At 30.1% G+C, this 23,069-nt stretch overlaps 1 pseudogene; it reads left to right on the forward strand.

The window, feature by feature from the left end:
• Positions 1-584: 584 nt before the first annotated feature.
• On the forward strand, positions 585-22,044 carry LOC119611449 (annotated as a pseudogene).
• Positions 22,045-23,069: the final 1,025 nt, after the last annotated feature.

Here is a 23,069-nt window from a genome sequence, read left to right on the forward strand (position 1 = left end):
CAAAGAAAACTTTACATGGCAACTTTAAACATGAGAATATTCGAATAGAGATCAATACTCACCGCCAACAACAACCACAACAAATTCGAGCATAACTAAAAGAGTAGATAAACAAACTTTGTTGTTGTTTTTGTTGTTTATTATTGATTTGTTTTGTTGTTCCTTTACTACAACAAAGAGTATGTAAGTATTTATGCAACGCACCACAAAAACAACAACAGCAACAAACACTTAATGTATGTGATTTAAAGTATAAGAGCGAGTGAGTATGTGTGGATGGATAGATCTCGTGAACTGGAAATTATTATAGCTCTTGGTAAACACTAAAGGGAGTAGTGGTGGTTGTTGGTAAGAAAACAGAAAACACAACAAAAACAGCAGGCGTTCAAATGTTCGCCAACATGTGTAAGTGAGCACCTTGTTGCCTTCAACAGCAAACAACAACATCATCATCATCGCCATCGTCATCAGCGTCAACGTTGTAGTGAGTAGGAATAATAAAAACATATTTTATTCTTACGATGTTGTTTTTGTCTTGACTTGTTGCTTGCTGTTGCTCTGTTATGATTATTTATCCATAGAGCCAGTCAGTCAACGTTTATACCTTGACCAAAGCAGTCGAGTATTCTTAACTTTATCTCAAGAAAAGAAATCGTATCAAAGAAACGAAAAATTTAGCAATAAAAGGTGAAACAAACGCGAGTGATAGTTTAAGTATTTTGTTTTATTTATTAATAATAAATCGTTTTAATTAGTTAAGAAAGAAAGAAAAAGAATTTAAATAAAACTATAACAATTAAAAAGGTCATGTCATAAAAATGGATCAAACCCTGACCACCTAAGATTAACAATTTATATTCGCCTCTGCTTTTTTTTTGTTACAAATGAGTGATGATACTATTTGGCACTAGTGATAGTTTTGCTTTAAAGACTTTTTGTGTGTTGGAAAATGTGTAATTTGAATGATGGCCTTAACTCATCATAGTGTCAACTAAATAAAGTTTTTTTTCTTCGTTCTTCTTCTGGTTTCTGGCTGTAGAGGTGCGTCTGCCAGCCAGTGTGCTAATGGAATATTATTTTAATTTTTATGTCTTTTTTTTTGCTGCACAGACTGCGCAAGATTTCACAAATCACTTTTGGCACTTTAAATAGGATCATCATTATTATCGCGTCCATATCAAGCAAGCAGCATAGAGCAAAGAGTGGGTTGTTGTGGTACTACATCGCTTGTTGGATTGATAAATAAATGGTCCATTGCCAGGTTGTATGATCAACAAGTATCTGTGTAAATCTTGTGAGGTGTTTGTAAATTACAAAAATAAAAACTAAATCACAACGTTTGTTTTGTCGTTGTTCATCTCTGTTGTTGTAGTTGTTATTATTAGTGTAAATTACGAAATGTTAATGATAAATGTCTATGCTTAAGTAAATATGTTCGAACGGAACTATCTACTATGATCAGTGTGTGTTTAAGTGTGTTTGCTCTATAAATAATGTTTGATAATTAAATTAAAACATTAAAAACATTAATATCAGACAAAAACCAAAAAAAAGAAGACTTTGCAATTTAAACTAAAAACATTTATTTAACTCTCACCACACGATTTCTTAATCTAAATTCTTTTTTCCCCTGATTTTTAACGGTTTAAATTTTTCTGCTTTTTTCATTTTATATGTTGTTTGTTTGGCAATTGTCAGTTGTTGCTTATGACGATCATTAAAGTTGCGTGTGTTAAAATCAGACCTGGGATAAATGCATTAAATGTGTTAATGCATTAACAATTTTTTCTACATTAAAAAAAATTAATGTTAATGCAAGTTTATTGCATTAACATTAACATGGGTACATTTAATGCATTAAATTTGCATTAACATTAAATATTTTTAAATTTAATGCATTAATTTTACATTAACATTAAATATTTGTGAAATTAATGCATTAATTTTGCATTAACATTAAATATTTTTGAATTTAATGCATTAATTTTCCATTAACATTAAATAATAAATAATAAAATTAATGCATTAATTTTCCATTAACATTAATGTATAAAATAATTTATAAAAATAAGAATACAGCGCTAAAGACCTCGGTCTAACAAAATTCAAGTAAAATTGAATGTGTTAAAGTCCTTTCTAATAAGTCCTATACTCGATAATACATATTAGAAGAATAGTATCACTTCCCAGATATTCCATTTTTAGTTTATTTTGTTAAAGTTCTTTCTAATAAGTCCTATACTCGATAATACATATTAGAAGAATAATATCACTTCCCAGATATTCCTTTTTTAGTTTATTTTGTCTGTGGAATCTTATATAAATATCATATTTAAAACACACAAGTTTGAATGGAATATAGGAGTTATTAGAAAGGACTTTAACCTATTTAATTTTAGTTGTTTAGTTAGATCGAGGTCTTTTGAGCTGTATTTTTATTTATGTTTATCAATTTTTATATATATTAATGTTAATGGAATATTAATGCATTAATTTTATTGCTTATTTAATGTTAATGTAAAATTAATGCACTAAATTCAGATATATTTAATGTTAATGCAAAATTAATGCATTAATTTGAAAAATATTTAATGTTAATGTAAAATTAATGCATTAAATTCAAAAATATTTAATGTTAATGGAAATTTAATGCATTAAATTTTAAAAATTTAATGTTAATGCAATATTTTTTACATTAAATTAATTTTTTTTTAATTTAATGTTAATGCAAAATTAATGGAAATCGCCCAGGTCTGGTTAAAATCATTTAAAACCTATAAAAAAGTGAAAAGTTTTGTAACGAAGGTGTAAGGGAAGTGGATTAAAGGACATTACTTTTTAGCCAGAGCGGATCAGAAAAACAATCTGGAATTTAAACTTGTCATGATAAAATGTAAGTTTTGTATGTATTTAATTTTTTAATTCCTTAATGATTTCTGTTTAATTTAGTTGCATTTTTTTGGGAAATCTTACTAAGTTGAAGTTTAATTTAATTAAGATAATTTAAAACAATTTAAAATAAAATATTGACTTAAACTAAGAAAACTTTCAGTGAAAATTAAATTTTTAGAAAAATTTCAGATTTTTAATAAAATTTGAAATTTGTAATAAAATTTTAAATTTTTAATAAAATTAGAAATTTCTATTAAATTTTAAGAAAAATTTTAAATTTTTAATAAAATACATATAAAATTTTTAGAAAAATTTAAATTTTTGGAAAATTTTGATTTTACTTAACTTAAAATTCTTTTAAATATTTAAATTTTTAGCAAAATTCAAATTTTTAAAAATCGATTTTTAGTAAAATTATTTATTTTTTTAGAAAAATTGTATTAGATTTATATTAAGAATTTGTTTGTAATTTTTTGTAAATTGGGTTTTTAGTAAAAAATTTTTATAAAAAAATTTGAAAATCGAATTTTTAGTGAAAAATCGAAACTTTAACGAAAAAAAACGGATTTTTAGTGAAAAATTAAGTTTTTAGTGAAAAAGCTGATTTTTAGTTAAAATTTGTTTTTTTTTGCAAAAAAAATATTATTTTTTTTAAAGGACTAGTCATAGTCTAGTATCTAGTGTAGTCTATAGTCTAGTCTATAGTCTAGTCTATACTCTAGTCTATAGTCTAGTCTATAGTCTAGTCTATAGTCTAGTCTATAGTCTAGTCTATAGTCTAGTCTATAGTCTAGTCTATAGTCTAGTCTATAGTCTAGTCTATAGTCTAGTCTATAGTCTAGTCTATAGTCTAGTCTATAGTCTAGTCTATAGTCTAGTCTATAGTCTAGTCTATAGTCTAGTCTATAGTCTAGTCTATAGTCTAGTCTATAGTCTAGTCTATAGTCTAGTCTATAGTCTAGTCTATAGTCTAGTCTATAGTCTAGTCTATCGTCTAGTCTATAGTCTAGTCTATAGTCTAGTCTATAGTCTAGTCTATAGTCTAGTCTATAGTCTAGTCTATAGTCTAGTCTATAGTCTAGTCTATAGTCTAGTCTAAGTCTAGTCTATAGTCTAGTCTATAGTCTAGTCTATAGTCTAGTCTATAGTCTAGTCTATAGTCTAGTCTATAGTCTAGTCTATAGTCTAGTCTATAGTCTAGTCTATAGTCTAGTCTATAGTCTAGTCTATAGTCTAGTCTATAGTCTAGTCTATAGTCTATAGTCTATAGTCTAGTCTATAGTCTGGTCTATAGTCTAGTCTATAGTCTAGTCTATAGTCTAGTCTATAGTCTAGTCTATAGTCTGGTCTATAGTCTAGTCTATAGTCTAGTCTATAGTCTAGTCTATAGTCTAGTCTATAGTCTAGTCTATAGTCTAGTCTATAGTCTAGTCTATAGTCTAGTCTATAGTCTAGTCTATAGTCTAGTCTATAGTCTAGTCTATAGTCTAGTCTATAGTCTAGTCTATAGTCTAGTCTATAGTCTAGTCTATAGTCTAGTCTATAGTCTGGTCTATAGTCTAGTCTATAGTCTAGTCTATAGTCTAGTCTATAGTCTAGTCTATAGTCTAGTCTATAGTCTAGTCTATAGTCTAGTCTATAGTCTAGTCTATAGTCTAGTCTATAGTCTAGTCTATAGTCTAGTCTATAGTCTAGTCTATAGTCTAGTCTATAGTCTAGTCTATAGTCTAGTCTATAGTCTAGTCTATAGTCTAGTCTATAGTCTAGTCTATAGTCTAGTCTATAGTCTAGTCTATAGTCTAGTCTATAGTCTAGTCTATAGTCTAGTCTATAGTCTAGTCTATAGTCTGTCTATAGTCTAGTCTAGTCTATAGTCTAGTCTATAGTCTAGTCTATAGTCTAGTCTATAGTCTAGTCTATAGTCTAGTCTATAGTCTAGTCTATAGTCTAGTCTATAGTCTAGTCTATAGTCTAGTCTATAGTCTAGTCTATAGTCTAGTCTAGTCTATAGTCTAGTCTATAGTCTAGTCTATAGTCTAGTCTATAGTCTAGTCTATAGTCTAGTCTATAGTCTAGTCTAGTCTATAGTCTAGTCTATAGTCTAGTCTATAGTCTAGTCTATAGTCTAGTCTATAGTCTAGTCTATAGTCTAGTCTATAGTCTAGTCTATAGTCTAGTCTCTAGTCTATAGTCTAGGCTATAGTCTAGTCTATAGTCTAGTCTATAGTCTAGTCTATAGTCTAGTCTATAGTCTAGTCTATAGTCTAGTCTATAGTCTAGTCTATAGTCTAGTCTATAGTCTAGGCTATAGTCTAGTCTATAGTCTAGTCTATAGTCTAGTCTATAGTCTAGTCTATAGTCTAGTCTATAGTCTAGTCTATAGTCTAGTCTATAGTCTAGTCTATAGTCTAGTCTATAGTCTAGTCTATAGTCTAGTCTATAGTCTAGTCTATAGTCTAGTCTAAAGTCTAGTCTATAGTCTAGTCTATAGTCTAGTCTATAGTCTAGTCTATAGTCTAGTCTATAGTCTAGTCTATAGTCTGGTCTATAGTCTAGTCTATAGTCTAGTCTATAGTCTAGTCTATAGTCTAGTCTATAGTCTAGTCTATAGTCTAGTCTATAGTCTAGTCTATAGTCTAGTCTATAGTCTAGTCTATAGTCTAGTCTATAGTCTAGTCTATAGTCTAGTCTATAGTCTAGTCTATAGTCTAGTCTATAGTCTAGTCTATAGTCTAGTCTATAGTCTAGTCTATAGTCTAGTCTATAGTCTAGTCTATAGTCTAGTCTATAGTCTAGTCTATAGTCTAGTCTATAGTCTAGTCTATAGTCTAGTCTATAGTCTAGTCTATAGTCTAGTCTATAGTCTTGTCTATAGTCTAGTCTATAGTCTAGTCTATAGTCTTGTCTATAGTCTAGTCTATAGTCTAGTCTATAGTCTAGTCTATAGTCTAGTCTATAGTCTAGTCTATAGTCTAGTCTATAGTCTAGTCTCTAGTCTATAGTCTAGGCTATAGTCTAGTCTATAGTCTAGTCTATAGTCTAGTCTATAGTCTAGTCTATAGTCTAGTCTATAGTCTAGTCTATGGTCTAGTCTATAGTCTAGTCTATAGTCTAGTCTATAGTCTAGTCTATAGTCTAGTCTATAGTCTAGTCTATAGTCTAGTCTATAGTCTAGTCTATAGTCTAGTCTATAGTCTAGTCTATAGTCTAGTCTATAGTCTAGTCTATAGTCTAGTCTATAGTCTAGTCTATAGTCTAGTCTATAGTCTAGTCTATAGTCTAGTCTATAGTCTAGTCTATAGTCTAGTCTATAGTCTAGTCTATAGTCTAGTCTAGTCTAGTCTATAGTCTAGTCTATAGTCTAGTCTATAGTCTAGTCTATAGTCTAGTCTATAGTCTAGTCTATAGTCTAGTCTATAGTCTAGTCTATAGTCTAGTCTATAGTCTAGTCTATAGTCTAGTCTAGTCTATAGTCTAGTCTATAGTCGTAGTCTATAGTCTAGTCTATAGTGTAGTCTATAGTCTAGTCTATAGTAGTCTAGTCTATAGTCTAGTCTATAGTCTAGTCTATAGTCTAGTCTATAGTCTAGTCTATAGTCTTTCTGCACCTGCCTTATTGAATAAAAGTCGGGTCGGTACAAAAGTTTGAAAGTGTCGTGTTTAAAATATTAGACCTTTATCATGAGAACTTTTATGTTTACAAATATTTCAACATTTTAGAACTTAGAAATTAAAAGAAACTTCGCACCAATTTGAGAAAATCACAACTTAAACCTTTCCGTTCCATAAACAACTTTTATTAAACAATTTTTCTTTCAAAATTCTTCGAAAATATTGAAATTTAAATGTTAAACATTTGCTGCTTAAGACTTTGAAGGTTTTATTGGGATCGTATGTTAGTTGTTGTTTTAAGATTTCATTTAAATAAATAACTACTTAGTAATTTTCAAAACCTAGCTGAAGATTCCTATAATTAAGTTATAAATCTATAATGATGATAATATTTTATCATTACAAAGCTAAAACTTCAAATTTATCAATTTCTAATTACAGGGTTTCATAGATTTGGTTATAGAGAGTTTCTTAAGTAGGTAGTAGACGAAGGTAATGAAATAATAAATCCCTTTCAAAATAGAAAACAACAGACAATTAATTTGATGTCTATACATTTTTATTATAACTTAACTTTTAAATCAAAATAAATATTAACATTAACGCCCTCTTGTTTATATAACTAGGTTTTTTTTTGTTTCTAAACAAGTACCCTATAATAGATATTGTTTAAAAAATTGAAATTGTTTAAATAATAGATTGAAATTTTTTCTCATTATTATTATTATTTAACGGAAATACCAAAATGCTTAGTTAGTATGATTCTATTTAGCATGAACCGAATCGAGTCGTTTAACTTAATTTCTAAATGATAATTAAATATTCAAAGATTTTTTTATAAAGATTTTTATAACTTTGTTAATTTGCCTGTAAAAATATAAAAATGTTTTAAATAAACAAGTAAATAAATTAATAGCTAAACAATATAGAAATAATAAATATGTATTAAAAAAAAATGTTAAGCTAAATTTCATGGTGGGCGTTGAAAATAAATTTAAAATAATTTTATTTTACCTTATTTTGTATATTTAATTATAATCAAAGAAAAGTAATTAAAAAAGTTTAAAAAAACCAGATGAAAAAAATTCAAATTAAACAAATAGGGGAAAACAGACCAGTTTTTCTAAAAACAAATCTGAAGCGTAAGGTCATATGATCTAATTGTTGAGAAAGCTACAGATTTCTAATATTTTTAAATCATTCTTAAAGCTTTTTTTGGTATTAAAAAAGCTATTTGGAAACAATAGCCTAAGTTTAATTTTCATTTAAAATAAAAATTTCAAATTATTAGCAATTGGTTTTCAACATTTTCTATGTCATCAGTTAAAAGTGCTTTTTGCCGGCATCATTTGTTTTACAAATTTATTATTGACATGTCAAAAAACAAAACTCTTTTAACATGTAACACTTTATTCTGACAACCACCAAACCAACAACAATAATATTTCCTTCAAATTTAATGCCTGAAAAGTTTTCAAATCACTCCATCCATACATACCGGAAGTTTATTGTTTAAAAACGTTAAGTGTCAAAAAAGTGTTCAAACAAATAGACAAACACACATTCCCAATTCCCAGAAAGCGCCATCTATCACTTGTTTAAGCTGAGATTTTAATACTTTTTTAAGTTTTCTGTTGTGTTGAAATTTTAATCATGATTGACCGCAAAATAAGCAAATTGTTGCTGTATTTTTTCTTTTGTGAAACATAAAATACAAGATTAAATGAAAATCTCCTAAAGAATTTAACAAAACAACAAAAATTCCCCAAAACCAGTGTTGAACTTTTTTCTTCTTCTTCTTCTCTCTAAATAAAATTTATGCGTAGGCGCCAAAATCTTTACAACTTGAATTTGGAGTCAAGTTATTTGATTAACAGCAATAGCAACACGGCATACTTTAACAAAAACAACAACACCCATTTGAATTTGAAAATCTATGAGAGTATGTTTTGAACATTAACATAACTGACACATGTTTCATTGTTGTTTTTGGTTTTGGGTAACAAAAAACTGTAAGTCTTAAATGTTTTACTCTCATTTTATTAAGTGAACACGACAAATGAGAGTAATCTTTGTTGGAACACATTCGTAACATTCATCTTTGGGCTGTTACATAGTTGTGTTGAAAACTGATCATTTATGTCTAGGAAAATTTTCCTCAATTTTGGTTTACACTCAAAAGGAAAATGTTGGTTAAATATAGATAGATAGATAGATAGATAGATAGATAGATAGATAGATAGATAGATAGATAGATAGATAGATAGATAGATAGATAGATAGATAGATAGATAGATAGATAGATAGATAGATAGATAGATAGATAGATAGATAGATAGATAGATAGATAGATAGATAGATAGATAGATAGATAGATAGATAGATAGATAGATAGATAGATAGATAGATAGATAGATAAATAGATAGATAAATAGATAGATAGATAGATAGATAGATAGATAGATAGATAGATAGATAGATAGATAGATAGATAGATAGATAGATAGATAGATAGATAGATAGATAGATAGATAGATAGATAGATAGATAGATAGATAGATAGATAGATAGATAGATAGATAGATAGATAGATAGATAGATAGATAGATAGATAGATAGATAGATAGATAGATAGATAGATAGATAGATAGATAGATAGATAGATAGATAGATAGATAGATAGATAGATAGATAGATAGATAGATAGATAGATAGATAGATAGATAGATAGATAGATAGATAGATAGATAGATAGATAGATAGATAGATAGATAGATAGATAGATAGATAGATAGATACATAGATAGATACATAGATAGATACATAGATAGATACATAAATAGATACATAGATAGATACATAGATAGATACATAGCTACTGCTGTGAATCATTCATTCATTCCATCCTAATTTTCTGAGTGTAAATTTGAAAACCGTATATATACGAGTAGCAGTAACTATTTTCGATTTTAGGTTTGGGCGATTTAAAGTGGCGCAAAAATATAAATCTATCTATACATAAACATACAACAAACTCGTCTTCCTACACACTTTTTTTCTGATTTCATACCAAAACTTTTTTTGCTCAACTAAATCTTAAACAAGACCAAGTCAGCTAACAACCAACCAACCAGCCATATGAGTTAAAGAAAAGATTTGCAAAAGAAATAAACTACAACTGACTGAGATTGATAAAAACTAAAAAAAGAGTAGTAGTAGAGGTTGGTAGATGCTGCATAGATGGATATTGTAGCTGAAGTTGTTGATCATGAATGTCTGATCGCGTTTTCTATATCGGCGTCAAAATCCACATAAACAGCAGCTGGTAAGCAACAGCAACAAAAACGCTCACACATTTCCTACGGTTACAAACAGTTAATAAAAATGAAAATATTTATTGAAAAAAAGTATCTGTTGAATACATAGTATATGGTATACAATTGCTGTATGTTTTGGAATACATATCACCAATAACCAATATTGTGTGGACGTAGACGAGTTGTTGTTGTTGGTTTATAGTGTCCAAAGAAAAAGCTTCTGTAAAGATAACTCTTTGACTGCGTCTTTTCATCTTTCAGTCTGGACATGTTGTTAGAGTGGTTGCTCGGCCACTCAATCACTTTCGGGCTGACAAACAAATGAAAACAATTTAACGACAGCTTTTTTCTTCCCGGCTATTGAATGATATGTTTTTAGTATGACTTGGAATGTTGCAGCCATCTATGACTGACGCAGAGTCTGTGTCCACGAGATTAATTTTTGTTTAGTTTTAGGGTATTTGTCTGTTTTATTTTGTTTTGTTAATACTTATGGTTGTTTTGATATTTTGAGTTTGGGTGTTGGACATTTCAATATAAACTTAAACTACAACTGACAAAATATTTAAATTTTCAAATGATTGAGAAGGTTTGAATGTGTGTAAATGCCCGTTGGCTACTACATATTAACTCAAAGTGCAATAGGAAATATTCAATGGGAAAATAATTGTAAGGTAATACAGTGTGACCAAAGATATTGCTGACATTTTATAAAACAGATAAATATGGGAAAAAACTGGAAAGTTTGTTACGTAGGAGGGGAAAAGCTTTTGAAGTTAAATTTAAAATGTTAAAAAAGTTTCAGTTATCGTATCAATTCTTCCTCATCACTCTGTTACTCTTTTGATATTTTCCACAAATGACGTGCGCCAATATAAACACTTATTTATACTAAAAACACACTTGTATATAGACTGACAGACGTTTGAATGGACAGACACATTTCAATCAGCACTCTTATTTCAGAAGATCCACCACACACTATAATATTTACATAAATTTTCATAAATTTACAAACAACAATCATCATTCAATTCAATTGTTTATTATTATTGTAATTGAAAAAGAGCAGAAAAAAAACAATCATTTTAAAATGGTCAATTCCATCAGATGTTTGTTTATAAATAGTTTTCCATAAATGATTTATAATTTCATCAAAAATTTCTTAAAGTACTTGGACATTTATTGTTTTTAACATGAAGAAGAAATATGAAGAAAAATTATGGGTTTCTAAATTAGTTTTTATTGATCACAGTAATTTGCGCACTGACTAGGAAGAGAAAGTTTAGAAGGCCTCATTAGGTAATATATCATTGGTAGGCACTTTTTTAAATAAATGTAGTTTTTTGAGGCCAATTGCTTACTGAAAAATACTTGTCTCTTGACTATGATTTATTTGCTTTAAAGACTAGACTATATACTAGACTAGACTTGACTATAGACTTGACTATAGACTAGACTATAGACTAGACTAGACTAGACTATAGACTAGACTATAGACTATACTATAGACTAGACTATAGACTATACTATGACTAGACTATAGACTAGACTAGACTAGACTATAGACTAGACTATAGACTAGACTATAGACTAGACTATAGACTAGACTATAGACTAGACTATAGACTAGACTATAGACTAGACTATAGACTAGACTATAGACTAGACTATAGACTAGACTATAGACTAGACTATAGACTAGACTATAGACTAGACTATAGACTAGACTATAGACTAGACTATAGACTAGACTATAGACTAGACTATAGACTAGACTATAGACTAGACTATAGACTAGACTATAGACTAGACTATAGACTAGACTATAGACTAGACTATAGACTAGACTATAGACTAGACTATAGACTAGACTATAGACTAGACTATAGACTAGACTATAGACTAGACTATAGACTAGACTATAGACTAGACTATAGACTAGACTATAGACTAGACTATAGACTAGACTATAGACTAGACTATAGACTAGACTATAGACTAGACTATAGACTAGACTATAGACTAGACTATAGACTAGACTATAGACTAGACTATAGACTAGACTATAGACTAGACTATAGACTAGACTCTAGACTAGACTATAGACTAGACTATAGACTAGACTATAGACTAGACTATAGACTAGACTATAGACTAGACTATAGACTAGACTATAGACTAGACTATAGACTAGACTATAGACTAGACTATAGACTAGACTATAGACTAGACTATAGACTAGACTATAGACTAGACTATAGACTAGACTATAGACTAGACTATAGACTAGACTAGACTAGACTATAGACTAGACTATAGACTACTATAGACTAGACTATAGACTAGACTATAGACTAGACTATAGACTAGACTATAGACTAGACTATAGACTAGACTATAGACTAGACTATAGACTAGACTATAGACTAGACTATAGACTAGACTATAGACTAGACTATAGACTAGACTATAGACTATAGACTACTATAGACTAGACTATAGACTAGACTATAGACTAGACTATAGACTAGACTATAGACTAGACTGTAGACTCGACTATAGACTAGACTATAGACTAGACTATAGACTAGACTATAGACTAGACTATAGACTAGACTATAGACTAGACTATAGACTAGACTATAGACTAGACTATAGACTAGACTATAGACTAGACTATAGACTAGACTATAGACTAGACTATAGACTAGACTATAGACTAGACTATAGACTAGACTATAGACTCGACTATAGACTAGACTAGACTATAGACTAGACTATAGACTAGACTATAGACTAGACTATAGACTAGACTATAGACTAGACTATAGACTAGACTATAGACTAGACTATAGACTAGACTATAGACTAGACTATAGACTAGACTAAAGTCTAAAAGTTTTGAACTAATTTTTTAAAGATACAGAAAAGTACTATTTTCCAACTTTTCTATAATTTTCTCTTTGGTTTTCCCTTTTCTAAATAAGTGCACTTTACCTTCTCCTATTTACTCCTCTATTTTACGATCACTATTAAATATATCAAACATTTTATTCTAATTGCCGTCATAAAACAATTCCCGATTTTTGTCTACGGCGTAAACGTAGTTGTGTGTGAGTTTTTTCCAAAACTTTAGAATTTATTTAAATTGATCTTAAATTAAACTTTAAAACATATACAAATAAATTTGTTTATATAACTAAAGCGTTTCATGTATGTTTGGCTTAAGTAGTAACGTGTATAGGACAGATCATTTGCTATATGGTTGAGCGAGCGTTTGTTACTTTTTATTTCATTCGTGGGTGGCTAGCTGGTGCCATGTTTCTGTTACAGTTTAAGATCGATTGCCTTTTTGTAGAAAAAATTAATTAGTTTGTCGGCGGCAATTAGTAGCTTTTTATATTGAAGCGATTGCTGAGATTTGGTTTTTATGATCTGTGGCTTTTTTGTTCGTCTTGAAACTAAATTAAATGATCGAGGTAAAGAGGAAATGAAAGTTTGTGGTAAAGGTGAGTATGGTATATGGCAACAGATGTTGCAAGGTTAACGCCTTAGGTTATAAAATTAATAAGTTAAAAGCTATAACTAAAAGTCAACTCCTCAAAAGTTGTGGGGATTTATGACATATTATTTTAAGAAACTATTCAATTCCTTCTACATCATTATACGTTCTGTCAAATCAAAATCCCTTCTTATTTGATAAGAAAATAGTAAGTGACATCTTTAATAACTCAAATCTTAAGAAATTCTTTATTTACTAAATAAATTCCAAAACAAAATGACAGTTCTTTAAATAAATTTCAAAAAAGAAGAGATCATAAACCTTTAATTTTATTAAGCTTTTCCGAAAGCTTAATTAAACCTCAAAAAGTATTATCTAAGAACAAGATCTTCAAATAGGAAAACTTAAAAAACCAATCAAAGAAAATAATAAATACCTACATAATTTATTTGATTTTCGTTTTTTATTTTAAATATCACCAAACATATGTAACCTTGATACACGGTATCAGACACAATTGACACCTTGTCAGACAGATTATTATAAAACCCTTTTTAAAATGGAATCAAAATTTAAATTTCTAATAACCAAAAACATTAAACAAAATGTTAGAAATTAGAAAAAAATAGGTGTCTTATTAAAATGATCTAGGAAAAGAGATTAAAATTTTTTAAATTTGACACTTTTTGTAAATGATCTCCATCCATGAGGCGTAGTAGCAGCAGCAGCAGTTAGAGCTGAATGAATGGAATGCCGCTTATTTAATTTAAGCTAAACTTGAAGTTTAGTTTTTCTATTTTGTTTTTGTGGTTTATTTATTAATTCTTTTCTTGTGAGTAAGTGACCCAATATGGTAAAGAGATGTTGACGTGATCCACAGCAACAACGACAACAACAACAACGACAATAGCAATAATGAGAAAAATGTTGATGATTTTGAGGTTGTTGATGATTTTAATGTGTTGCATTGAAAAACTAAGGCCGGGCTTATGATTTTTCTTTAGATGGTTATATCATGTTTTGATGATTATAATAAAAATGATGTTCAAGTTGAAATGATGATGATGTGTGTCGTTGTCTACTTGGTTGGTGTGTTGTTGTAATTGTTAGAGATGTTGACAACTGGATTTATATGGACTGTTTTGGTCTAAACTAATTTTGGCGTATACGACGAGTTTCTACATTTCTATAAATATCAACTGACTTAAGCTGCCTAATGATTGTATAAGAATCTCTTTGATTTTAGGAGGATAGTATGAAAAGTGATCTTGAGACTACTGGTGGATTTTTAAAAGTGAACTAGATCTGAACTAGATCTGAACTAGAACTGAACTAGAACTGAACTAGAACTGAACTAGAACTGAACTAGAACTGAACTAGAACTGAACTAGAACTGAACTAGAACTGAACTAGAACTGAACTAGAACTGAACTAGAACTGAACTAGAACTGAACTAGAACTGAACTAGAACTGAACTAGAACTGAACTAGAACTGAACTAGAACTGAACTAGAACTGAACTAGAACTGAACTAGAACTGAACTAGAACTGAACTAGAACTGAACTAGAACTGAACTAGAACTGAACTAGAACTGAACTAGAACTGAACTAGAACTGAACTAGAACTGAACTAGAACTGAACTAGAACTGAACTAGAACTGAACTAGAACTGAACTAGAACTGAACTAGAACTGAACTAGAACTGAACTAGAACTGAACTAGAACTGAACTAGAACTGAACTAGAACTGAACTAGAACTGAACTAGAACTGAACTAGAACTGAACTAGAACTGAACTAGAACTGAACTAGAACTGAACTAGAACTGAACTAGAACTGAACTAGAACTGAACTAGAACTGAACTAGAACTGAACTAGAACTGAACTAGAACTGAACTAGAACTGAACTAGAACTGAACTAGAACTGAACTAGAACTGAACTAGAACTGAACTAAACTGAACTAGAACTGAACTAGAACTGAAACTAGAACTGAACTAGAACTGAACTAGAACTGAACTAGAACTGAACTAGAACTGAACTAGAACTGAACTAGAACTGAACTGAACTAGAACTGAACTAGAACTGAACTAGACTAGTTCAGTTCGAACTGAACTAGAACTGAACTAGAACTGAACTAGAACTGAACTAGAACTGAACTAGAACTGAACTAGAACTGAACTAGAACTGAACTAAACTGAACTAGAACTGAACTAGAACTGAACTAGAACTGAACTAGAACTGAACTAGAACTGAACTAGAACTGAACTAGAACTGAACTAGAACTGAACTAGAACTGAACTAGAACTGAACTAGAACTGAACTAGAACTGAACTAGAACTGAACTAGAACTGAACTAGAACTGAACTAGAACTGAACTAGAACTGAACTAGAACTGAACTAGAACTGAACTAGAACTGAACTAGAACTGAACTAGAACTGAACTAGAACTGAACTAGAACTGAACTAGAACTGAACTAGAACTGAACTAGAACTGAACTAGAACTGAACTAGAACTGAACTAGAACTGAACTAGAACTGAACTAGAACTGAACTAGAACTGAACTAGAACTGAACTAGAACTGAACTAGAACTGAACTAGAACTGAACTAGAACTGAACTAGAACTGAACTAGAACTGAACTAGAACTGAACTAGAACTGAACTAGAACTGAACTAGAACTGAACTAGAACTGAACTAGAACTGAACTAGAACTGAACTAGAACTGAACTAGAACTGAACTAGAACTGAACTAGAACTGAACTAGAACTGAACTAGAACTGAACTAGAACTGAACTAGAACTGAACTAGAACTGAACTAGAACTGAACTAGAACTGAACTAGAACTGAACTAGAACTGAACTAGAACTGAACTAGAACTGAACTAGAACTGAACTAGAACTGAACTAGAACTGAACTAGAACTGAACTAGAACTGAACTAGAACTGAACTAGAACTGAACTAGAACTGAACTAGAACTGAACTAGAACTGAACTAGAACTGAACTAGAACTGAACTAGAACTGAACTAGAACTGAACTAGAACTGAACTAGAACTGAACTAGAACTGAACTAGAACGAACTAGAACTGAACTAGAACTGACTAGTAAATGACTACTAGAACTGAAGTAGAACTTACCTGAACTGAACTAGAACTGAACTAGAACTGAACTAGAACTGAACTAGAACTGAACTAGAACTGAAACTAGAACTGAACTAGAACTGAACTAGAATGAACTAGAACTGAACTAGAACTGAACTAGACCTGACTAGAACTGAACTAGGTTCTTTAATAGAAATGAAGTAACTAAATTCAAAATCTGCTCTTTACCTTTTAACAACTTTTCAGTCTAACCTCCATTTTAACTCACACAGGTTTCCTTCTCAAAGAACATGTAATAATTGCATTATTGTTTTTCAATCATTTTCATTTAGACAATTGATGGTGTAACACTTACAGTTAAAGTGAATAAAGAATTTAAAAATTTATTAAACTAAAGTGTTGAAATAAATATTGATTTTTTACAAAAAAATGCAACTTTAAGATATGAAATAACAAATTTACACAAAATCTTTAACTAAATATCATAAAAAACAATTTATTTAATCTTTACAGTTTTGGACAAGATTGTGCATATGAAAATAAAATAAAATATATTTTGGGAAAACAAGCAAGAAATCAATAAAGATATATTTACTGTTGACACATCAATAACACCAACAACTGAAAAATCTTCGTTTTCATAACAGTTGTTGACTTTTCAACAACGAACGCAAGAGCTATAGAGGAGACACTTGGGAAACCCACTGAAAAACAACGAAAACCTAAATAAATAAACGCCAAATCATAATGAATTGGCTGAGTTTTAGTGTATTGACGGCGCTGCTTTGCCTGACCCAAGTGGCGTCACTGTCTTTAGATCCAGGTAAGTGTGCTAAGCGTTGAACACAGCAAGATATCGTTTTTAAACAAATGTGATGAATTTTTATTGAATGTCCGTCCATTGATCGGTCTGTCCTATTGTCTGTCCATTTGAGTGCGTGAAATTGTTACTTAATAATAAACAATTGATTACACGTAAGATAAAAAGGGCATTTAAATATTTATTTCCTTATATGAACAACCACAATAACTGACAACTCTTTATATTTTGGTTCCTTTTTTTTTAATCTTACAGTGGCTTCATCAGAACTGGAACAACACATTAAAAAGGGTGATTGTGTTATATCGATGCGTCATATAAGGTGAGTAGTGAGTGAATGAGTGGTGACTCTTAGATTTTATTTATTTTTTTGGTTTTAAACATGATTTAAGATAAATTCAACATTTTAAAAGATAACATTTTCAAGTAGCCGTTTTGTTTTCTTAGACGGCACATAAATAGTGAACAAGGACGTTTAAATTTTGTTCTTCCTTCCTAGACCCCGTCGCAAATTACACATTTCGATTGAAGCTTTGTTCATGATCGATTTTCCCACCCTTAAACACAAAATGTCTTTCTTTTTGGATCGCAAACAGCAAAGGGTCACTTTGGATATTAGTGCTGCTGGAGATGTGGAATCGTTACACTTCGATATACCTCACACCAATGAGACCAGCACTATACGTTCCTTAGCTTTACACTTTCATAAAAATCGTATTTCTTTGTTGGTGGATTGTAAGGAAACCTCTTCACATGAAGTGGATATGAATCTGACGAAATTGTATACACCAAATGGATGATCCAGTGGTTAAGGTTGGTAAGTGTGAACAGAACTAGAACAGATCTGGAACAGAACTAGAACAGAACTACAACAGAGCTATAACAGAGCTATAACAGAACTTGAACAGAACTAGAACAGAACTAGAACTGAACTAGAACAGAACTAGAACAGAAGTAGAACTACAGAACTAGAACAGAACTAGAACAGAACTAGAACAGAACTAGAACCGAACTAGAACAGAACTAACAGAACTAGAACAGAACTAGAACAGAACTAGAACAGAACTAGAAACAGAACTAGAACAGAACTAGAAACAGAACTAGAACAGAACTAGAACAGAACTAGAACAGAACTAGAACAGAACTAGAACAGAACTAGAACAGAACTAGAACAGACTAGAACAGAACTAGAACAGAACTAGAACAGAACTAGAACAGACTAGAACAGAACTAGAACAGAACTAGGAACAGACACTAGAACCGAACTAGAACAGAACTAGAACAGAACTAGAACAGAACTAGAACAGAACTAGAAACAGAACTAGAACAGAACTAGAACAGAACTAGAACAGAACTAGAACAGAACTAGAACAGAACTAGAACAGAACTAGAACAGAACTAGAACAGAACTAGAACAGAACTAGAACAGAACTAGAACAAGAAACTATGAACAGAACTAAAACAGAACTAGAACAGAACTAGAACAGAACTAGAACGAACTAGAACAGAACTAGAACAGAACTAGAACAGAACTAGACAGAACTAGAAACAGAACTAGAACAGAACTAGAACAGAACTAGAACAGAACTAGAACAGAACTAGAACAGAACGAGAAACAGAACGAGAACAGAACGAGAACAGAACTAGAATAGAACTAGAACAGAACTAGAACAGAACTGGAACAGAACTAGAACAGAACTAGAACAGAACTAGAACCAGAACTAGAACAGAACTAGAACAGAACTAGAACAGAACTAGAACAGAACAGAACTAGAACAGAACTAGAACAGAACTAGAACGAACAGAACTAGAACAGAACTAGAACAGAACTAGAACAGAACTAGAACAGAACTAGAACAGAACTAGAACAGAACTAGAACAGAACTAGAACAGAACTAGAGCAGAACTAGAGCAGAACTAGAACAGAACTAGAACAGAACTAGAACAGAACTAGAACAGAACTAGAACAGAACTAGAACAGAACTAGAACAGAACTAGAACAGAACTAGAACAGAACTAGAACAGAACTAGAACTAATAATTCTTAATAACTTATTTCCTTCTTTACTTTTATTCAGTTCCGAGAACGCAAGTATCCCTTACATTTTGATGGCAATGTTGATAGTGCTTTACAAAGAGCCAATTGCCAAAAGGGTCTTAATCGTAGAGGCAATAGACGCATGTTAAAGAACAAAATTTCAGAAAGAGGTAAGTTTATTAATAAATAAACAATATACTTAAGCATAACTGACATTTAAACTTAGATTAAGTCGAAATCATCGATTAAATTTAATAATTTGTATTTCGTTTAATAATCGGTTTTTTTATTAGAGAAAAACAAGAAACGTGATGTACGCAATTGGTTTAATCACGAACCCGGCACCAGTGCTGAACAATATCAACAACAAATACCCTTGGACATTGATCGTAGGGGTGACATACCCATAATGAGTGGTGATTGTGAAGGTAAGATAATGCTAAATCCTAAACAAAATGACATATTTTTTCCAGCAAAGAATTAAAGATGGGGTGTGTAGTTGTCACTCGTTTGATACAACTGCCTTAAAATGCGAAAATGAATCAGCTTAAAAAGTACTTAAAGATTAGCTAAGCAATCAACAAACAGCAATCTAAATACTGTTGCAGTCAGTTCTGTTCTGTCATTAGCAGCATCTGCTGCACAGCGCCATTAAAATAATCAGCAATAACGAGCATATATGCTGTAGTTACAAAATGATTAGTAGAGAGAAGAGTTGGTTGTATGTATATCTGTAATTCCTACCACTTACAAGTACATTTTTTGATTCTATGACTGTAGTTTTTTTTAATAGTTTCATATTTATGTGTATTTACGCATGTTTGCATAAATGTTGTTGTAGAGTTTTTTTTTTTTTGGTTTTGTATCTATATATCTGTAGGTTACATGGCCTTAATCTTGTCAGTTTATTCTGTAAAACCTCTACATTAGATGCTATTTTATGATTTTTTAAATTTAGTTTCGATTTGTTTTGTAGCGTTTTACACCGGAGACTTGAGTGACAGGTTAGTTAAGAATAGAGTTTGGATTAGTTAAGAACAGGCATAGAAAATTTAAATTATAAAACTGTGTGTCAAAAATTGCTTTGGACTTGTCTTTGGACAAGTCTATGGACTAGTCTTTGGACTAGTCTATAAACTAATCTTTAAACTAGACTTTGGACTAGTCTATGGACTAGTTTTGGGCTAGTCTATGGATTAGTCTTTGGAAAAGTCTATCGACTTTTCTTTAGGCTAGGCTTTGGACTAGTATATGGTCTAGTTTTTGGACTAGTCTATGGTCTAGTATTTGGACTAGTCTATGGTCTAGTCTTTAGACTAGTCTATATACTAGTCTTTGGAATAGTCTGTAGACTAGTCTTTGGAATAGTCTATAGACTAGTATGTAGAGTAGTTTTTGGACTAGATTGTGGACTAGCCATTGGTCTATCGACTTTTCTTTAGACTAGGCTTTGGACTAGTCTATGTTTAGTATTTGGATTAGTCTATAGACTAGTATATACATAGATTAGTTTTTGAACTAGTTTGTGGACTAGACATTGGGCTAGTTTGGGGACTAGTCATTGGACTTGTAAATGGACTAGTAATTCGATTAGTCTAATGACTTCTCTATGGAATGGTTTACTAACTAATCTATGCAATAAAAACAAAGATAATATGGTTTAATCTTCTCTTAGTAGGTTAAACTAAGTTTAACCATCCATAAACGAGTTTAGATTATTATTTTAATCAAAAATTAGAAAGTTAATTATACAATGCTAATACTACATAGCAATGTTTAGTTAATCTTAACTTAGCTTAGTTTAAACTTAGTTAAATGTGGCTAAAATGAGTTTTAACTGCGGGTAAGGAAATAAACTGCATAGAGTTTTGATACATATCAATATTACATCATAATATATTGAATAAACCACACAAAATAAGAGTTAATCTTAAATTAATTTAGTTTAAACTGAGTTTAAACCAAGTTTAAACTTGCTCAAATAACATTTTCAACTGAATTAACTTGATTTAGACTCTAATTCTAGCAAATTTATAGAATCATTTCGTTAAAAAGAACAAGTCTTGCAAATTAACCAGACGTAAAAAATGGTTGCAATGTAAATGTGTAAGTGTTTAAAAAGTATAGTAAATAGATGTTTATATACCCGACTATTGACTACTATAACAATGTATACAAAAGCAACATATGTTAAACTTTAGTTATTGTTATTGCTGCTGCCATACAATTGCAATACTGCAACCTACACTTTAAATAGGTTGTATGTCGTATGAGTAATTTTTGCGATTAGTTTTATACAATTTTATTCAAGATTTTTTTTGCAAGGTTTTGTGACATATGTCACTGTAAGGGTATGAATGAATATAGTGTATGTATACAAAAACACAACATTTTATTATTTTTTTATTTTAAAGTTGACTTGTGGCAACTTTTAAATACTACTATGGTATATTTACTATAGTAATGTTTTTTCAGCTGAAGTTTTTGTTATATATATTTTTACAAAACTTACCTGGTTTATTTAATTCCTTATTTTGTTTTCTTTTGTTTTGTTCTTTTGTAAACTTTGTAGACGCCCTCGCAAAATCACTGAGCGATTTAATGGCTTTAGTAAAATTACTACGTGAAGATATCGCCCACCAGCGTCAAGAGATTTCTTATTTGCGCATGCTCCTTGAGAATTGTGCCGGTTGCAAGGAGCCCAAAGGTGATAATAATATACGCATTGAACCAACATGTCGTACCTCAAATCCTTGCTATCCTGGTAAGTAAAACATTTTAAAAAAATTTTTAATTAAAGTAATTTTTCTAATAGTTAAATAATAAATTATTTATTAATAAACCAGTTTGGTTGTAATGTCCATTAATGTTTTAAATATCAGTTTACACTAGTCCTAAATTGTCTTTCAAAGACAAAGGGGGTTCTTAAAATTCCTATCTAATAAATTTTTGTCGGCATTGCAAAAGTTTTAAACTTGTTAGTTTTTTTTGCTCGTTTGTTATAAATTTATTAAAATTTATTTAATTTCACATTTAAACGTTTTATAATCGTTTGTTTTTTTCTGCGCCATAAAATGTTCCATTTCAAACAATGTGGGAGTTTTTTTCCACCTCTAGCACCACCGCCACCATCACTGTTGAAATACATATTTTCTAATAACTAGAAATATGTCTTTTTTTATTACCAAATTGGGAAAACTATGTTGTTGTTTGTAAGAATTATTAAAGAAAATATGTATCTAAATATGAATTGGTCATAAAATTTGATCTATAGAAATATTCCAAATATTTAAATAGTTTGTAGTATTTGGAAATTTGTTGTATTGTGTAAATTTTGTCTATTTAATGGACATAATGATGATTTATTTAATATTCTTGTTTAGAAAGCTATATAAACTATAATAAGTTAATGATTTATGAGATCGAGGTCTGTTTTATGGGGTTAAAATTTAAGAAATAAAACTTATTAAGAAAGAAATTTAGAAAATTTGAAATATTATAAGAAATTTATGATTTTTAAATAAAGTTTAAGTATGTATTCTAAGTAAATTTTTATTTTAATTAAAATTCATTGTTAAACTTGTTTTATTGCAGTTTAAACTGAGTTTAACTAAACTATAATGGTTTAATTTCTTAAATAAGTTTCATTTTAGACTTGCTAAACAATTTATTTGACGTATTTGCACAAAACATGACTTAAAACTTGCTATAGCTTAGTTTAAACTTAGTTTAACTATCTTGATTTAAGTTAGTTTACTAAATCTGGTTTAACGTCATATTTAAGTAATT

Source organism: Lucilia sericata, unplaced genomic scaffold (genome assembly GCF_015586225.1).
Source record: "Lucilia sericata isolate MDLA Ls3-8-SP2 unplaced genomic scaffold, ASM1558622v1 Contig001453F_arrow, whole genome shotgun sequence".
Lineage (NCBI taxonomy): Eukaryota > Metazoa > Arthropoda > Insecta > Diptera > Calliphoridae > Lucilia > Lucilia sericata.